General features: G+C 38.7%; 1 long non-coding RNA gene across 2 annotated transcripts in view; it reads left to right on the forward strand.

Moving 5' to 3' along the window:
* The first annotated feature begins 786 nt into the window (after positions 1-786).
* LOC105718028 (uncharacterized) overlaps positions 787-17,847 on the forward strand; it is a 38,661-nt gene continuing 21,600 nt past the window's right edge. For both annotated transcript variants that reach the window (XR_001107649.2, XR_001107648.2), the window contains exon 1: positions 787-901. This is a non-coding gene — a long non-coding RNA (uncharacterized LOC105718028). The remainder of the gene's footprint in view (positions 902-17,847) is intronic.

A 17,847-nucleotide genomic window follows, 5' to 3' on the forward strand; every position in this document is an offset into this window, starting at 1 on the left:
GGGTCTGGGGTAGAACAGGGACGGGTGATCAGGGGTGCTGCGTCCACATCACTGGCCTAGAACTGTCACTCTGGGACCTGGAACCTCTGTGCCGTCCTTAAAGTACACATTTGATAGGTTGATAGGTGCAGCAAACCACCATGGCACATGTATACCTATGCAGCAAATTTACACGTTCTGCGCTTGTATCGTGCAACTTAAAAAAAAATTTTTTTTAAGTTCACATTTGTCAAAAGAATGAGATATGCCCCTTAACTTATAATTGTGAAAAAAAGCAGTATCTTTCTCATAAATATGAGAAAATGTTTCAAGATGCAATTAGGGAAAAAAAATCTTTTCAATCTTCTAGGGAATAGATGAAAAGACACTGTGGAGATGAACAAAAACCAACTAAATGAGAAATGCAGAGGCTATTCATTCAGAGATTGCAATTGCAAAGGAGTCGGCCAGTGTCACTGTGATTGGCAGAGAATCAAAGGCAGGCAGAGGACTGGGAAGGCTTTTAGTGGGAAACAGAGAAGCTTCTGGTGTGCCCCAGCTGGAGGCTGTTGGCAGGCGTAGCTGCAGGTGGGCTATCTAGGAGCGGGGCACTCACGTGATTGGCCAGGGCATTCTCTGGTTGGTCTTAAATTGGAAGTGTGGAAAAAAATTAGGGAAGTTGTTTATTATTAACCAAGTCCTGGGCAGTTGGGGCAGATTGTTCCAGAAGTTATTGTTTACCTTTCTAGTTGTCTGTAGCGATAACAATCTGGTTTCCGCCAAGTCAGACTTAATAGCAGGCTGGCTTCCTGGGTTATTTGTTGGAGATGAGGGGTTTGATTTCCTGAGCACGTTGTGGATTAGAGCCCTGTTTTTATGTATGGTCTGGCTATTGGCTGATGAGATATTCAGTCTCTCAACAGTAAGTAACCCCAAACAAGGAAACCAGCAAGTGGGAAGAGGAGCTTATGAGTTAAGCCATGCCATTTCTCTAGAAAGAAACTGTAACCGGGATTTCATGAATACAGATTAAAATTGAAATCTATATTTCTTTGTGCTTTATGACTCTCATGGGTATTTGGTTTACTTGGCCATGTGGCTTCTAGATCCACATTCTCCCATGCTTCATGCAGGAGGGACCCAGCACCCTGCTGAATGGGAAGAAAGGGTGCTCCTCTACCCTTCCTCAGCTTGTGGGCTCCAGAGATCCTTTCCTTGGAGACAAGGGCAATCTTGGCTAGGAGAGAATGGAGAAACAGAAATCTTGTCTTTTAAAATAACTTTAATTTGGATTAAAATACCCTAGTGTCTAATGTAGAATGAGAGCTTAGCTCTGGATGTCAGTATTTGATCAGATGTTGTCTCATACCACAGGCTGGGCGCCTGAAACAACAGACATTTATTTTCTCACAGTTCTGGAGAATGGAAGAACATGATTGAGGTGCTGGCAAATTTGGTTTCATTCTGAGACCTCCTTTCTTGGCTTGCAGGTGGCCACCACATAGCTGTGTGCTGACATGGCGTTTCCTCCATGCATGCCCTGAGAGAGAGAAAGGGAAAAACAGAGAAAGAGAAAGCCGTGTGGTGTCTCTTTTTATTAGGACACTAATCCTATTGAATCAGGGCCCCACCTTATGACCTCATTTAAGCTTAAATATATTTTTAAAGGCTCGATTTCCAAATACAGTCACACTGGGAGTTAGGGCTTCAACAAATGTATTTTGAGGGGACACAATATTCAATTCATAAAAGATGTGGACTGAATGTGGCAGACACATTCTGCTGGAAGGTGACATCCTATTAGCCTGTAGGTGTGTGGTGAAAGCCAATGAGATGACCCCTAAGTTGTTCTTAGCTGATTAATAATTCCTACTGCCCTACAAATAAGAATATAGAAAAATCAAGTTATAGAGTTTTAAGATTTAATATGTTTTTGATTATGAGACAAGAATCTTCACCTAAGATAAGATGTAGATTGATGAAATAATCATAATCTCATCAAATCACAAGAAGTTTTAAAATGTAATGGTATTTAAGAGGGTGCTACCTTTTTTTCTGAGATAGTATTTTGAAATAAAAAGATACATAAGTCAATATGAATACGGCCTTTTAAGGATACCATAGATCCTTAAAGGGAGATGAATTTTTATTAAATACCACCTATCCCATTTAAGCTGTCCTGCTGCTTCCATTGGCTACCAAACCTTCCATCGTTTTTCATCTTTGACAGATCAAAGTTCAAACTCTCTAAACCCAGTCTATCTTTCTAAAATTCTCTCCTAGTTTTTCTTTTCTTTGAGATGGAGTTTTGCTCTTGTTGCCCCGGCTGGAGTGCAATGGCAGGATCTTGGCTTACTGCAACCTCTGCTTCCTGGGTTCAAGGGATTCTCGTGCCTCAGCCTCCCGAGTAGCTGTGATTACAGGCGTGCACCACCATGCCTGACTGATATTTTGTATTTTTAGTAGAGATGGGGTTTCACCATGTTGGCCAGGCTGGTCTCAAACTCCTGACCTCAGGTATCTGCCCACCTGGGCTTCCCAAAGTGCTGGGATTACAGGTGTGAGCCATGGCACCCAACTTCTCCTAGTATTTTTATGCTAGTAACAGTAGTAATAAAAGTCATTACTTACTAAACACTCACTGTTTGCTAAGCATTATGATAAATGCTTTACATGCATTGTTGTTAGTTATAATAAGCATATAAAGTAGATACCAATATTTCCCTTTGACAGAGGAGGTTAAGTAACTTGCCTAAAGGCCCCGGAGTTATTCACCCAGGACTCTCACTCAGGAAGTAGAACTCCTATCCAGGACCATCTGACTCTAGAGCTCCTAACCACTATATATCTAAACTGTTCCCCACCTGCAGGCATGGTTTTCTGAAAATCTTCTGTTCCTGCTCTTGCTCTCTTTAAGGTTGTTATGTCTAGTGCTGTAGGCCCCCCAAAAGAATATACCCTTAAAATGTTGAGCCAAGTTCATAAAATAAAATGTCTTGAAATGAAGTAGACTTTCCTAAGCAAGACTAGAGGTCATAAAGGAAAGAAGAGACATTTGATTATATACATTGTTCAAAAATTGTTTGTCTTTTGTCATTTAAAAGACAAATAGTAGACTAAAATTTTTTTTGGTATATATACTCAAAAGAGGCAATCTGAGAGTTTTGGAGTTTTCTTTCTGTGCAGCTCTCTCCTCTCTAGTATTCTGCCCTTGAACTCTGGCTGCACTGATCTCCCCAGAATATCAACTTCATCTCTTTAATTTAAGAAATCTGCTGGGCTCTACCTAGATTACCCCTCCCTCTGTCATGGCCTGGAAACACAAGGTTACATGCTGGAGCAATTGTAGGACTCAGTTTACTCATTTAATTTTTTCCTTTTTTCTTAGGAATTATTCTTCTTCATTACCTGATATCCATTGTCTTGAAAACTGTTGTTTTATATATTTTGTCTAGTTTTATAGTTGTTTCAGGGGGTAAGGAAAATTATGTTTCTCTATCTTGACAGAAAGAGAGAGACTCTAAGTGGACCTCTTAACTATATTTAGTCTACCAATCCATGAACATGGTATAACTCTTCATTTATGTACAGCTTATTTAATTTTTCTTCTCAAATATTCTTTTAGTTTTCAGTGTAGAGGACTTCTAGCTATTGTTTTAGATTTATTCCTAGGTATTTGATTTTTCAAAATGTTTTTCTGGTGCCCTTTATTGTTTCTAGCAGATCTATGCTTCTATCTGGTATCAATTCCACTGGACATGAAAAACTTCTTTTTAACATTTCTTGTTGTGCTGGCTTGCTGGTCATGAATTAACTCAACTTTTATTGATCTACAAATGTTTGGCTTTTTAAAAACTATGATTTTGTAGCTTATCCCACTTGTTCTCCTTGTTAGGGTCTCTATAACATTTAAAAATACTTTAAAGCAACTTATTCTAAAACAAAATCTCACATGGAACCTGAATACATAAAACAGACCAAACCTGAATATCCTGGTTAAAACATATTTGATAGGGGCTGCCAGAGGGGGAAGACGATGTTCTACAGATGTTCTCGTTACTCTTTGCAATGTCTGCTTGGAGAAATTTTTGAGTTGTTTGAAAATTTCTGGTCTGATTATTAAGTGTAAATCTCTTGTTTGGGGGCCTTGGTCTTTACTGTATGGTTTGGCTTTCTCTATTTTCAATGTCCAATAGTCTCTTTTCTTCTTACATGCCTCAGCTTATGTTCTTCCCTCTACATAGGATGCTTGCCTGTGTCCCAATTTAAATCTCTTACCCTAGAGGATCCAGCTCACCCTTAAGAATTTCTGCATCCTCAGAGCTGTTACGGCCATTACTATTTGGGCCATACAATTTAGACATAATCTGCTGTGGTACATCTTCTCCTTGTTTGGTTAGGGTTACTTTTGCTTTGCTAGCTGACCATCCTTCCTTCCAGATAGGGACTATGTTGGAACTTTTCTTTTGTCTTATTTGGCGCTGGGAGGGATAGGTGAGCTATGAATATTTGCTGTTATCACCACTCTGGAAGCATAAAAACTGTCTTTTGGTTGAGGATTCTATGTGAGCCAAGATTGCCCTGTGTTCATGGATTAACATCTTTGTCTTGAAGCCCACATGACTTATACTTAAAATGAGTCGATTTCAGATCCTTGTCAGCTCTTCTGAGCCAGGTGTCTGTCTTTGTTTCCACAGCTATGCCATGGGATAATAGTGATGCCTGAGTACTCAGGCATTTAAACCGAATACAGACATTTAAACTGTCCTGCTTCTTCCATCCTTTATACCCTGAGCCGGTCAGTTGCAGCCATGCTAGCCTGTGCTCCATCAAGCCTTGCCTCAGTGGGGTAGACTGGCTGTGTTCCAGAGCTACACTTCAGTAGGATTAATGTGACTGTAAGAGGCGCCAACTGAGAGTGTGTCTTTTCCCTGATATGCACCGAGCTGTCAGCAACACAACTGGCCAATTGCAAGGTGGCACCCAGAATATCTAGGCAGGCTCTCAACATGTAATTGTGAGGATTTGAAATTAGTATGTTACTCTTGATTCAGCTTGATTGCTTTTCCCAGAAACAGCTATTTCCAGGCAGATCAGACCCAGAGATTTCTGGGAGATGTTTTGTCTTCAGCCCCAAGGAAATTGGAGCAGTTTTACCTTTCCCTTCTTTGGGGTAACTCAGCCAGCCCTCTTCCTCAAGTATTTTCTTTTTGAATCTTGGGGGTTGTTATGGTGATAACAATACCTACCTTACAGCATTGTTATGAATATTTAAGAAGGTACTAGCTTCTTTAAATTCTATGGACATTCTTCAATATGCATGTTTTTCAAGGCCTTTTCTGCACATTATGCATATTCTTTGTGCATGTTTTATGAATTTTCTTCAAGCCCTTTTATACGATAACTTGAGGCCAAAGCAATAAAGAAAATACATAAACACCAACAAAGTTGTTTTCTTTAAAAGGCCCAGACTTTAGAGAGGCCAGCTCCAAGTTCTAAGATCACAGAGTGAATTTTCATTGCAGCATTCAGATCAAATTAATGGCACATCTAGAGTAGGGGTACATGGGCCCTGAAGTTGCAAGCATTTGAAAGCTACATATTAAGAGACTCAAATATAATTTCATTATATTTCCAGGGGTGCACTCAACTACAATTTTCATTCATTAGATTTACATATCTTCCTCGAAAAAACCAAACTTCCACTGTGCCTTTTGTAGTGTCTAAGCCTGTGCCTTCATTCTGCTTTCATTAAATCATTTGCCCAGTGGCATTCTGTAGCTCTGAGCTTTACACTGATAAAAGCTAAAACTGAAAACCTACTCAGTAATCAGGTGGTAGACTGGGACTCTATTAACAACTCAAAATGAATGTGTTTGGGAGTTTGTGTAGCTTTAAGTCCAGCTTTAAATTTTCATGAATTGGGTGAATCCCGCCCTCTGGTAATAAGTGTGGGCACAGGTGGTCAAATGACTATGAGGAACACCAGGAAGTTTACAGTAAGAGACAGTGTATTCTCTCCCCTGCTTTGCAAAGGGAGTTATTGTTGTTAAAATTCCTTGGGACTTGGATTGCACCATTTGAGTACTTTATCATCTCTGTTCTGAAATGCAATCTCTTGGGGAGTGGAAGGACTGAAACCCTGGCTGGCAGCAGTGATGGAGGAAACGGGCCCTCTTACCAGCTCAATGGGTGAGGGGATTTACTGCTGGTGTAGATAAGATTCAATGTAGTTAGACATTGTCAGCACATCCTGGTGTAAATGCAGTGCCCTTCCTTGACTTTCCCAAGGGAAAAACAGAGCTCATGACACTTTTATTTCTCAACAATAACATTGAAAACATCTTCTTGTAAAGGCAGCTGAGATACTGGTCTTTACAGGTCTTTGTTGCTGGGCAGACTTAAGAATGTAATCTGACGTGCAGTGTTATCATTTATATGTGGACATGTTTACAAGTGCATATACTATTTTATTTAATTATTATTATTATTTTTGAGATGGAGTTTCACTATAGTTGCCCAGGGTGGTGTGCAGTGATGTGATCTCGGCTTGCTGCAACTGCTGCCTCCTGCCTCCTGGGCAGGAAGGAATGAACTAAGCTCCACTGTAGCCATTTTTGTGCTTGGCTTTGAGTTAGTTATTTATTCACTCCATGATTCTTTCTTTCATTCAGTGCTTTGCGTACGCACTATTTGCTCAGGCTGGATACTGAAGACATACCTTAAAAAGCATAGATTGTCCCATTAGGAGATTATAGCAGAATGAGAGAGACAAAATGAACAGGTAATTGCTACCCAGCAGGAAAGTGGGGTTGCGGGGGCGGTGGAGAACACATTGGAGGGTCTCAGTCTCAGGGCACGGGGCCTAGGAAGAACAAAGAGTCCTGCAAGAAGTGACCACAGCTTTATATTAAACATTTGATGGCACAGGCTCACTTACTCTCATCTTGCATTCTGTTTTTTCAAATTTCCCTGTTTTTTATGTTCATTCTTCTACATGAGCTTTGTATCATTTTTATCAAATTTCAAATTTAGATTATAACAAACTTACAGACTAATTTGGGGGAAAATCACTGTCTTTATCAGGATTGAATTTTCTTATACCAGAAAAAAATGTACTTTCCTTAGTTTTTTTTTTTTTTGTATCTTTAAAGATGACGTTTAGTAGAGTTTTATCAATATATGTTGCACACTTGTCTTTTGTTAAGGTTATTCTTAGGTGTGTTCCATATATATGTATAGTATTTTTTTTGTGATTAGCTTTTTTCCCATTGCATTTTGTAGCTGATCAATTGGAAATAAAAGAACTAGTGACATTGGAATTTATTTTTTGCCTGGGCATAGAGCGATCCCACCAGACACGGGTGATTCCCCTCTTATTTACTCATTGCCTTAGGTCAAGCTCCCTGGGAAACAGATTTGAAGTTGGAGGTCTGTGTGCAGAAGCTTTATGGATGTGTTCCCTCAAGAAAACATCCATGAGTGGCTGGGCACTGTGCTGATGCCTGTAATCCCAGCACTTTGAGAGGCCAAGATGGGCAGATCACCTGAGCTTAGGAGTGTGATACTAGCCTGGTCAACATGGGGAAACCCTGTCTCTTCAAAAAAACATAAAATTAACCAGGCATGGTGGCATGTGCCTGTAGTCCCAGCTACTCAGAAGGCTGAGGCAGGAGGATTTCTTGAGCCTGGGAGGTGGAGGATGCAGTAAGCTGAGATTGTGCCACTGCACTCCATCCTGGGAGAAGACAGACCTTGTCTCAAAATAAATAAATAAATAAATAAATAAATAAATAAAAGAAGAAAAAAGAAAAGATTCATGAGGGGTGAGGGAGGGAAGCAGGATTGGGAGAGGGAAAAATGAACCACAGGAAGGTTGGAACAGGGACCTCAGCTGCTCCCACAGGGAGCTCCAGAGCTGCGATGGTTCTTCTGAGTTGTCCTGAATTGGGGTAAGGAGCCCAGGCCTTTGTACCCCAACATTAACCCCTCATTGGATGTGGGCTACCCTGGAGGAGAAGATGTAAACTTGGTTCAGGCAGTTCCCTTTAGCAGAGAGCAAATTCAGCAGCCTTTAGAAGTCAACACTCTGGGTTGCTGGGAAACTGAGTGACTTGGTCTTGAAGGAAAGGGCTGGGCCAGGCACCGCAGCATCTACCACACTGATACTGGTTTTCTTAGATGCCTAAATGACTACCAGCAATGACACTAACAACACTGAGAAGCCCAACAGGTCAAAAAATACCTAGGTAGCTGCTCCTTCCTTTATTTCTAAAAGTCTTGCTATTTAAATTTACCTTTTAGAGGCTTGTAAAGGTGTCTCACTATTGTTTTTAATGAAGTTTTTTGAACACCTGTGACCCTCATTTTGAACTCACATTGATATTCCTTAGAATATTAAATAATTATTCTCAGTATAAGGGAAATTTCCAAGAATAGAACAGTGGGTCTTTAGTCCAAATACTATTGGATGAAATTTTAAAATGCTTTGACCAGTCCAGACCCATTGGGAAAAATGCCAATACCCCCCAACACACACACATACGGGAAGGTTTACCTATAACCATTTGCTTTTTCTTTCAACTTTATTAGGGTGTAATTATGTAACATAAAACACATCTATTTTAAGTGTAGAGTTGGATGAGTCTGACAAATGTATACACTCATGTAATCACCATGTCAGTGAATGTATAGAACATTTCCATCATTCCCTTTGCAGTTCATCCTCCTACTGTTTTCCCACTCTGCAGCCAGGCAACCACCGCCTAATTTATAGTGTTTTCTGTCACTATAAATTAGGTGAAGAAATTTCATATATTTGGATCCATAGAGTATATATTCTTTTGTGTCTGATAGCTTTCATTTGCTGTAATATTAAAAAAATAGTTTTATTGAAGTATACTTTGTACCCAATATAATTCATTTATTTTAAGTGAACAGTCTGATGACCTGATAAATGTATACAATTGTGTAATCACTGCCACAATCAAGATAAGACATAGAACATTTCCACGGCCCTCCAAAAGGCTCTCATTACCCTTTGCAGCCAATCTGTAAGGTCTAATCTGCTGTTACTCTTATCATTTGTATTTGTTATATCAGATTTTTTTTAACCTCTACAAGTTCCATTTGGATCTTTTTCATATCTCCCATTTCTTTTATCATTATCTTTATGTTTTCTTTTATATCTTTGAACATGTTGATAAGATTTTAAAATCTTAATTTTTAAATTTTAACTCTTATAAGGTCCTTCTCTACCAAGTCTGTTATCTCTGGCATTTCTGAGTCTGTAACTGATTGATTCTTCTCCTGGTTATAGGTAATCTTTTCTTGTTTCTTTATGTGCTTTGTGATTTTTGATTGGATCGTGGGCATTGTCAATTTTATGTTTTTGAATCCTCATTTTACTGTATTTCTTTAATGAATATAGATCCCCCTCCGTTTAGCAGTTACATTACTTGGGATCAGTTTTTTCTTTTTAAGACTTTCTTTTAAGCTTGTTATGGTGGGCCCACTACATCCTTTACTTAGGGCTAATTTAGCTCTTCTACTCTGGCATCATGATTCTTGACAATACAATGTTATTGTTTTTGCTTTGAAGACTTTAAAAATTTTTTATAAAGAATATATTTTCTTAAATATTAAAATTGAGGAAAAATGATCTTTTGAAAAAATGATTATCTCACTGGCTGCCTGGATATAAACTTGGAGCTGTTGGGGGAGCACAGTGGGATTGAGACTGGCCTTTTTGGCTGCATGGGAGTTGGGTGAGGCCTGTCACTGCCAGCTTTCCACTACTTCCCTGGCAACTTGTGTGATGCAGCAGAGGCAGCCATAATCCCCCTGGGTACATAACTCTGTCAGCTGCAGAAACACACCCTCATCCCCATAGCAGCTGCAGCAAGCCTTGCCCAAGGAGAGTCTGAGCTCAGACATGCCTAACACTGCCCCCACCTGATGGTCTTTCTCTACCTTCTCTGGTAGCCAAAGACAAAAGACATAATCTCTCTGAAGCTCTGTGGCCTTACCCATCACCTGGCCATCCTAGGGCAAGCTTGTATCCTCCCTGTACGACTACAGCTGATGCTCTCTTGAAAGCACCACCTCGTGGCTGGAGGTCAATCAACACAAACCATTACAGCAACTCATAAAAGAACAATCTTGCCCCAAGAAAGGAAAAAACAACAGTTAACTCCACTGTCTGTAACATCTTTGATAATTAGAGGTCCTGAGTCTGTCTACATGACAACTTTACTGCCAGGACAACCAGCATTAGAGAAAACCAGCACACTAAACAAAACTACAACCGAGGTCCAACACAGAGTCCACCTCACTCTTCTGCTACCTCCACTGGAGCAGGTACTGGTATCCAGGGCTGAAAGAGCTGAAGATGGATCATATTACAGGACTCTTAGCAGACACTCCTCAGTACAAGCCCAGAGCCTGGTAACTACACTGGGTAGCTAGACCCAGAAGAGAAATAACAATCACTGCAGTCTATGTCTTAGGAGGCCCCATCCCTAGGGGAAGGGGAGAGTGCCACATCAAGGGAACACCTGTGGGGCAAAAGAATCTGAACAGCAGCCCTTGAGCCCCCAGATCTTTTCTCTGACATAGTCTACCCACATGAGAAGGAAGCAGGAAAACAATTCTGGTAATATGACAAAACAAGGTTCTTTTATATCCCCAAAAGATCACACTAGCTCACCAACAATGAATCCAAACCAAGAAGAAATCTCTGAATTGCCAGCAAAAGAATTCAGAAGGTCAATTATTAAGCTACTCAAGGAGGAATCAGAGAAAGGTGAATACTGACTTAAAGAAATTTTTAAAATGTTACAGAATATGGATGGGAAAATCTCCAGAAAAGTAGATAGCATAAATAAAAAGTAATCACAACTTCTGGAAATGGAGGACACTCTTAGAGATAACACAAAATACACTGAAAAGCCTCAACAATAAAATTGAATAAATAGAAGAAAGAACTTCAGAGCTTGAAGACAAGGCTTTCAAATTAACCCAGTCTGATAAAGACAAAAACAAAACAAAACAAAAAACAAAAAAACCAGAATCAAAATAATGAACAAAGCCTCCAAGAAGTTTGAGATTCTGTTCAATGACCAAATGTAGGAATAATTGATGTTCCCGAGGAAGAAGATCAATCTAAGTTTGGAAAACATATTGAGGAAATAATCGAGGAAAACTTCCCTGGCCTTGCTAGAGATTCAGACAGCCAATTGCAAGAAGCTCAAAGAACACTTGGGAAATTCATGACAAAAGAATCTTTGCCTAGGCACATAGTCATCAGGTTACCTAAAGTCAACAAGAAGGAAAGAATCTTAAGAGCTATGAGGCAAAAGTATCAGGTAATCTATAAAGATAAAGGTTTATCAGATTAACAACAGGTTTCTCAGCAGAAACCCTATAACCTAGATGGGATTGGGGTCTTATCTTTAGCCTGCTTAAACAAAACATTGCCAAGAATTTTGTATCCAGTGAAACTAAACTTCACGAACAAAGGAAAGATATAGTCTATTTCAGATAAACAAATGCTTAGAGAATTTGCCACTCCCAAGCCAGGACTATAAGAACTGTTAAAAGGAGTTCCAAATTTTGAAACAAAACCTTGAAATACACAAAATAGAACCTTCTTAGAGCATAAATCTCACAGGACCTATAAAACAATAACAATGAAGGAAAAAACCCACAAGGTATTCAGGCAACAACTAGCATGATGAATAGAATAGTATCTCACATCTCAATACTAATGCTGAATATAAATGGCGTAAATGCTCCACTTAAAGGATACAGAATGGCAGAATGGATAAGAATTCACCAACCAAGTATCTGCTGCCTTCAAGAGACTTATCTAACATAAGGACTCACATAAACTTAAAGTAAAGTGGTGGAGAAAGATATCCCATAGAAATGGACACCAAAAGCAAGCAGGAGTAGCTATTCCTGTATCAGACAAAACAGATGCCAAAGCAACAACAGTTAAAAAAGACAAAGAGGGACATTATATTATGATCTGAAATATATATGCAGCTAATGCTGGACCTCCCAGATTTATAGAACAATTACTACTAGACCTAAGAAATGAAATAGATGGCAACACAATAAGGGTAGGGGATTCCAATACTCCACTGACAGTACTAGACAGGGCATCAAGACAAAAAGTCAACAAAGAAACAATGGTTTTAAACTATACCCTAGAACAAATTTACTTAACAGATATTTACAGAACATTCTACCCAACAACTGCAGAATATATGTTCTATTGATCAGCAAATGGTACATTCTCCAAAATAGACCATATAATAGGCCACAAAACAAGCCTCAATAAATTTAAGAAAATTGAAATTGTATCAATTACTCTCTCAGACCACAGTGGAATAAAATTGGAAATCAACTCAGAAAGGAATCCTCAAAACCATGCAAATACAAGGAAATTAAATAACCTGCTCCTGAATGATTGTAGGGTCAACAGTGAAATAAAAATGGAAATTAAAAAATTATTTGAACAGGATGACAATAATGACACAACCTATCAAAACCTCTGGGCTATGTAAAAGTGGTGCTAAGAGGACAGTTCATAGCATTAGATGCCTACATCAAAAGAGTCTAAAATTAGAGTACAAGTAGACAATCTGAGGTCACATCTCACGGAACTGGAGAAGCAAGAACAATCCAAACCCAGCAGAAGAAAAAAAAAATAACTAAGATCAGAGCATAACCAAACAAAATTGAAACAAAAAAATTACAAAAGACAAATGAAACAAAAATCTGGTTCTTTGAAAAGCTAAATAAAATTGATAGACCATTAGTGAGACTAAGAAAAGAAGAGAGAAGATCTAAGTAAGCTCAATTAGAAATGAAACAGGAGATATTACAACCAATTCACGGAAATACAAAAGATTGTTCAAGGCTACTAGGAACACCTTACATACACAAACTAGAAAACCTAGAGGAGATGGATAAATTCCGGGAAATATACCACCCTCCTAGATTAAACCAGGAAGGAATAGAAACTCTGAACAGACCAATAACAAGCAACAAGATTGACATGGTAATAAAATAATTGGCAACAACAAAAAAGTCCAGGACCAGAGGGATTCACAGCTGAATTCTACCAGTCATTCAAAGAAGAATTGGTACCAATTCTATTGACACTATTCCAAAAGATAGATAAAGAGGATCCTCCCTAAATCATTCTATGAAACCAGTACCACTCTAATACCAAAACCAGGAAAGGACATGACAAAAAAAAAAAAAAAAAAAGAAAGAAGGAAAAGGAAACTACAGACCAATATCCCTGATTAATATAGATACATAAATCCTCAACAAAATACTAGTTAATTGAATTCAACAGCACATCAAAAAGATAATGTACCATAATCAAGTGGGGGTTTCATACCAGGGATGCAGGAGTGGTTTAACATATGCAGGTCAATAAATGTGATACATCCCAGAAACAGAATTAAAAACAAAAATCACATGATCATCTCAATATTGGCAGAAAAAGCATTTGGCAAAATTCAGCATCCCTTTATTAAAACTCTCAGCAAAATTGTCATAGAAAGGATATACCTTAAGGTAATAAAAGCCATCTATGCCAAACCCACAGTGAACATTATACTGAATGGGGAAAAGTTGAAAGCATTCCCCTTGAGAACTAGAACAAGACAAAGATGCCTACTTTTACCACTTCTATTCAACATAGTACTGGAAGTTCTAGCCGGAACAATTAGACAAGAGAAAGAAATAAAGGGCATCCAAATCAGTAAAGAGGAAATCAAACTGTCACTGTTCACCAAGGTTACGGTCATATACCTAGAAAACCCTGAAGACTTATCTAAATATCTCCTAGAACTGACACATGAATTTAGTAAAGTTTCACAATACAAAATCAATGCACACAAATCAGTGGCACTGCTATACACCAACAGCAACCAAGCTGAGAATCAAATAAAGAACTCAACCTCTTTTACAATAGCTGTAAAATAAAATAAAATAAAATACTTAGAAATATACCTAACCAAGGAGGTGAAAGACCTCTACAAGGAAAACTACAAAACACTGCTGAAAGAAATCACAGATGACACAAACAAAGGGAAACACATCCTATGCTCATGGATGAGTACAATCAATATTATGAAAATGATCATACTGCCCAAAGCAATCTACAAAATCAAAGCAGCTCCCATCAAAATACCATTATCATCCTTCATAGAATTAGAAAAAAACAATTCTAAAATTTATCTGGAACCAACAAAGAGCCGACATAGCCAATTCAAGATGAAGCAAAATGAATAAATCTAGGGGCATCACATTACCTGACCTCAAACTATATTACAAGTCTATAGTCACCAAAACACCCTGGTAGTGTCATAAAAAATAGACACATAGACCAATGGAACAGAATAGAGAGCCCAGAAATAAAGCCAAATACTTACAACCAACTGATCTTCGACAAAGTGAGCAAAAACATAAAGTGGGGAAAGAGCACCTTATTCAACAAATGGTGCTGGGATAATTGGAAAATCTCATGTCCGAGAATGAAACTGGATCCTCATCTCTCACCTTGTCTGAAAACCAGCTCAAGATGGATCAAAGACAAAAATCTGAGACCTGAAACCATAAAAATTCTGGAAGATAACATTAGAAAAACCCTTCTAGATACTGGCTTTGGCAAAGACTTTGTGACCAAGAACCCAAAAGCAAATGCAACCAAAACAAAGATAAATACTTGGGACTTAATTAAACTAAAAAGCTTCTGCACAGCAAAATATATAATCAGAGGAGTAAACAGACAACCCACAAAGTGTGAGAAAATCTTCGCAACTATGCATCTGACAAAGGACAAATATCCAGAATCTACAAGGAACTCAAACAAATCAGCAAGAAAAAAAATCTCATCAAACAGTGGGCTAAGGACATGAATAGATAGTTCTCAAAAGAAGATATACAAATGGCTGACAAACACATGAAAAATGCTCAACATCACTAATTATCAGGGAAATGCAAATCAAAACCACAATGAGATACCACCTTACTCCTGCAAGAATGGCCATGATTAAAAAATCAAAAAATAATAGATGTTGGCATGGATGGGTTGAAAAGGTTAACACTTTTATACTGCTGGTGGGAATGTAAACTAGTACAACCACTATGGAAAACAGTGTGAAGACTCCTTACAGGACTAAATGTAGATCTACTATTTGATCAAGCAATCTCACTACTGGATATCTACCCAGAGGAAAAGAAGTCATTTTATGAAAAAGACACTTGCACACACATGTTTATAGCAGCACAATTTTCAATTGCAAAAATATAGAACTAGCCCAAATGCCCATCAATCAACCAGTGGCTAAGAAAAATGTGCTCTATATGTACCATGAAAATTCAACCATATAAAGGAATGAAATAATGGCATTTGCCACAACCTGGATGGAATCAGAAACCATATGCTAAGTGAAGTAATCAAGAATGGAAAACCAAACATTGTATGTTCTCATTTATGAGTGGGAGCTAATCTATGAGAACGCAAAGGCATAAGAATGATACAATGGACTTTGGGGACTCAGGGTAAGGTTGGCTGAGGGATAAAATACTACACAATGGGTACAGTGTACACTGCTCGGGTGATAGGTGCACCAAAGTCTCAGAAATAACCACTAAAGAACTTATCCATGTAACCAAATACCACCTATTCCCCAAAAAGCTATTGAAATAAAAAAACAAGTGGAATGGGGGAAAAACACCGATTGGTGAATACCTCTCAGGATTTTTTTTTTTGTCTAAAAAAAATTTATTGTCCTCATTTGTTATTATTATTATTTGTATTATTTTTGAGACAGGATCTGGTTCTGGCACTCAGTCTGAAGTGCAGTGGCACAATCTTGGCTCACTGCAACCTCTGCCTCCTGGGCTCAAACGATTCTTCCACCTCAGCCTGCTGAGTAGCTGGGACTATGATATGCATCACCATGCCCTGCTAGCTTTTGTATTTTTTTTGTGGAGATGGGGTTTTGCCATGTTGTCCAGGCTGGTCTTGAACTCCTGGTTCAAGCAATATGCTTGCCTTGGCCTCCCGAAGTGCTGGGATTATAGGCATAAGCCACTGCACCTGGCCATGCCTTCATTTTGAAAGGTATTTTCTCTAGATTTAGAATTCTAGAATGATAATTTTTTTTTTCTTTTTGTACTTCGAAGATGTTCTATTCCCTTGTAATTTTGTTACTAACAAGAAGTCTGTGGTCATTCTAATTCTTATTCCTTTACATAGTGTGTTTTTTTTCTTCAGCTACTTTTAAGGTACTCTTTACCACTGGTTTTGAGCAATTTGATTATAATGGTGTTGGTGTAGTTTTCTTTATGTTTCTTGTGATTCTTTGAGCTTCTTGCATCTGTGGTTTATACTTTTCACTAAATTCGGAAAAATTTTAATCATTTTTTCCAAATTTTTTTTTCTTGGACCTTTCTTCGTCCTTTTCTTGGGACCCTGATCACATCTATACAGATCAAGTATATTGTCCTACAGACCACTGTTTCATGAAAAAAAATTTTTTCTCTGTTTTTCATTTTGCATAGTTTCTATTGCTATGGTCAAGTTTAATAAACGTTTTTTTCTGTGTGGTATGCTTTTTAGCCCAATGAGTATATTTTTTCTCTTCAAATACAATATTTTCATCTCTAGAATTTCCATTAGAGTCTTTTTCATATTTTGTTTCTTACACTATCATGTTCACATTTTTCTTACGCCATGATCATAACAATAATATTTGTATTAGCCGTTTTAAAATCCTTGACTGCTAATACCATTTTCTGCCATTTCTGAGTTTCTTTCTATAGATTAATTGTTTTTCCTGGTTATGGGTTATATTTTCCTTCTTTGCATGCCTGGTAATTTTTGACCAAATACCAGACATTACAAATTTTACATAGTTAAGGGTTGGATTTTTTTCACATTCTTTTAAAGGGTGTTAGGCGTTTTATGGCAGGCAGCTAAGTTACTTGCAGTTGGGCTTAATCCCTTTGCGCTTTAGGGCTAACCTCGCCTAAGGACTGGCTCTCCTGAAATATCTCCTCAGCGCCTTGCGTACTAAGTGAAGTCTTTCTACTTTGCCTCATGAGAAACAGAACTATTGCCAACCCTGTGTCAACTCTGGGAATTGCCAGTGTACCGTTCGCTGGTGACTGTTCTTTCTGCAGAAGTTGTTTTTGCCTGGCCTTAGGAGTTTTTACCTCACACATGCGCAGACTGGTATTCGGCGGAAGACTCCACGGGACTCCTGCGCAGGTTTCCGGCTCTCTCTCTGCCTGACTCTTTCCTTACAGCTATTGCCCCTCAGAATTGCCTTGGACTCCCTAAAGTTGAATCTTTGTCTCCTCAACTCAGCAAGATTCCAGGGCTCTGTCTGCATTCCAGCATCTTGCACTAAAGTCCAGAAAGTTCTTCCAGGCAGAAAGCCTTGTCAATGGTGATGCTCACCTCGCCTGTTTTCCTTTTCTTGGGAAGAACAGTCCTGAACTGCTTGTGGTACAATTTCTGAAAACAGTTGTTTCCTATATTTTGTCCAGTTTTCTGGTTGTTTGTGACTGAAGGGTAGTTCCAGAGTCTCCTAGTAGAGCTTATGTATATACTTGTTTTTTTGTGTGTGTTTGTTTTTTGTTTGAGACAGAGTCTCGTTTCTGTCGCGCAGGCTGGAGTGCAGTGGCGCAATCTTAGTTCACTGCAACCTCCGCCTCCCGGGTTCCAGCGATTCTCCTGCCTCAGCCTTCTGAGTAGCTGGGATTACAGGCATCTGCCACCGCAGCCAGCTAAGATTTTTGTAGTTTTTAGTAGATATGGGGTTTCACCATCTT

Source organism: Aotus nancymaae, unplaced genomic scaffold (assembly GCF_030222135.1).
Source record: "Aotus nancymaae isolate 86718 unplaced genomic scaffold, 86718_ANA_hifiasm-v0.15.2.pri h1tg000040l, whole genome shotgun sequence".
Classification (NCBI taxonomy): Eukaryota; Metazoa; Chordata; class Mammalia; order Primates; family Aotidae; genus Aotus; species Aotus nancymaae.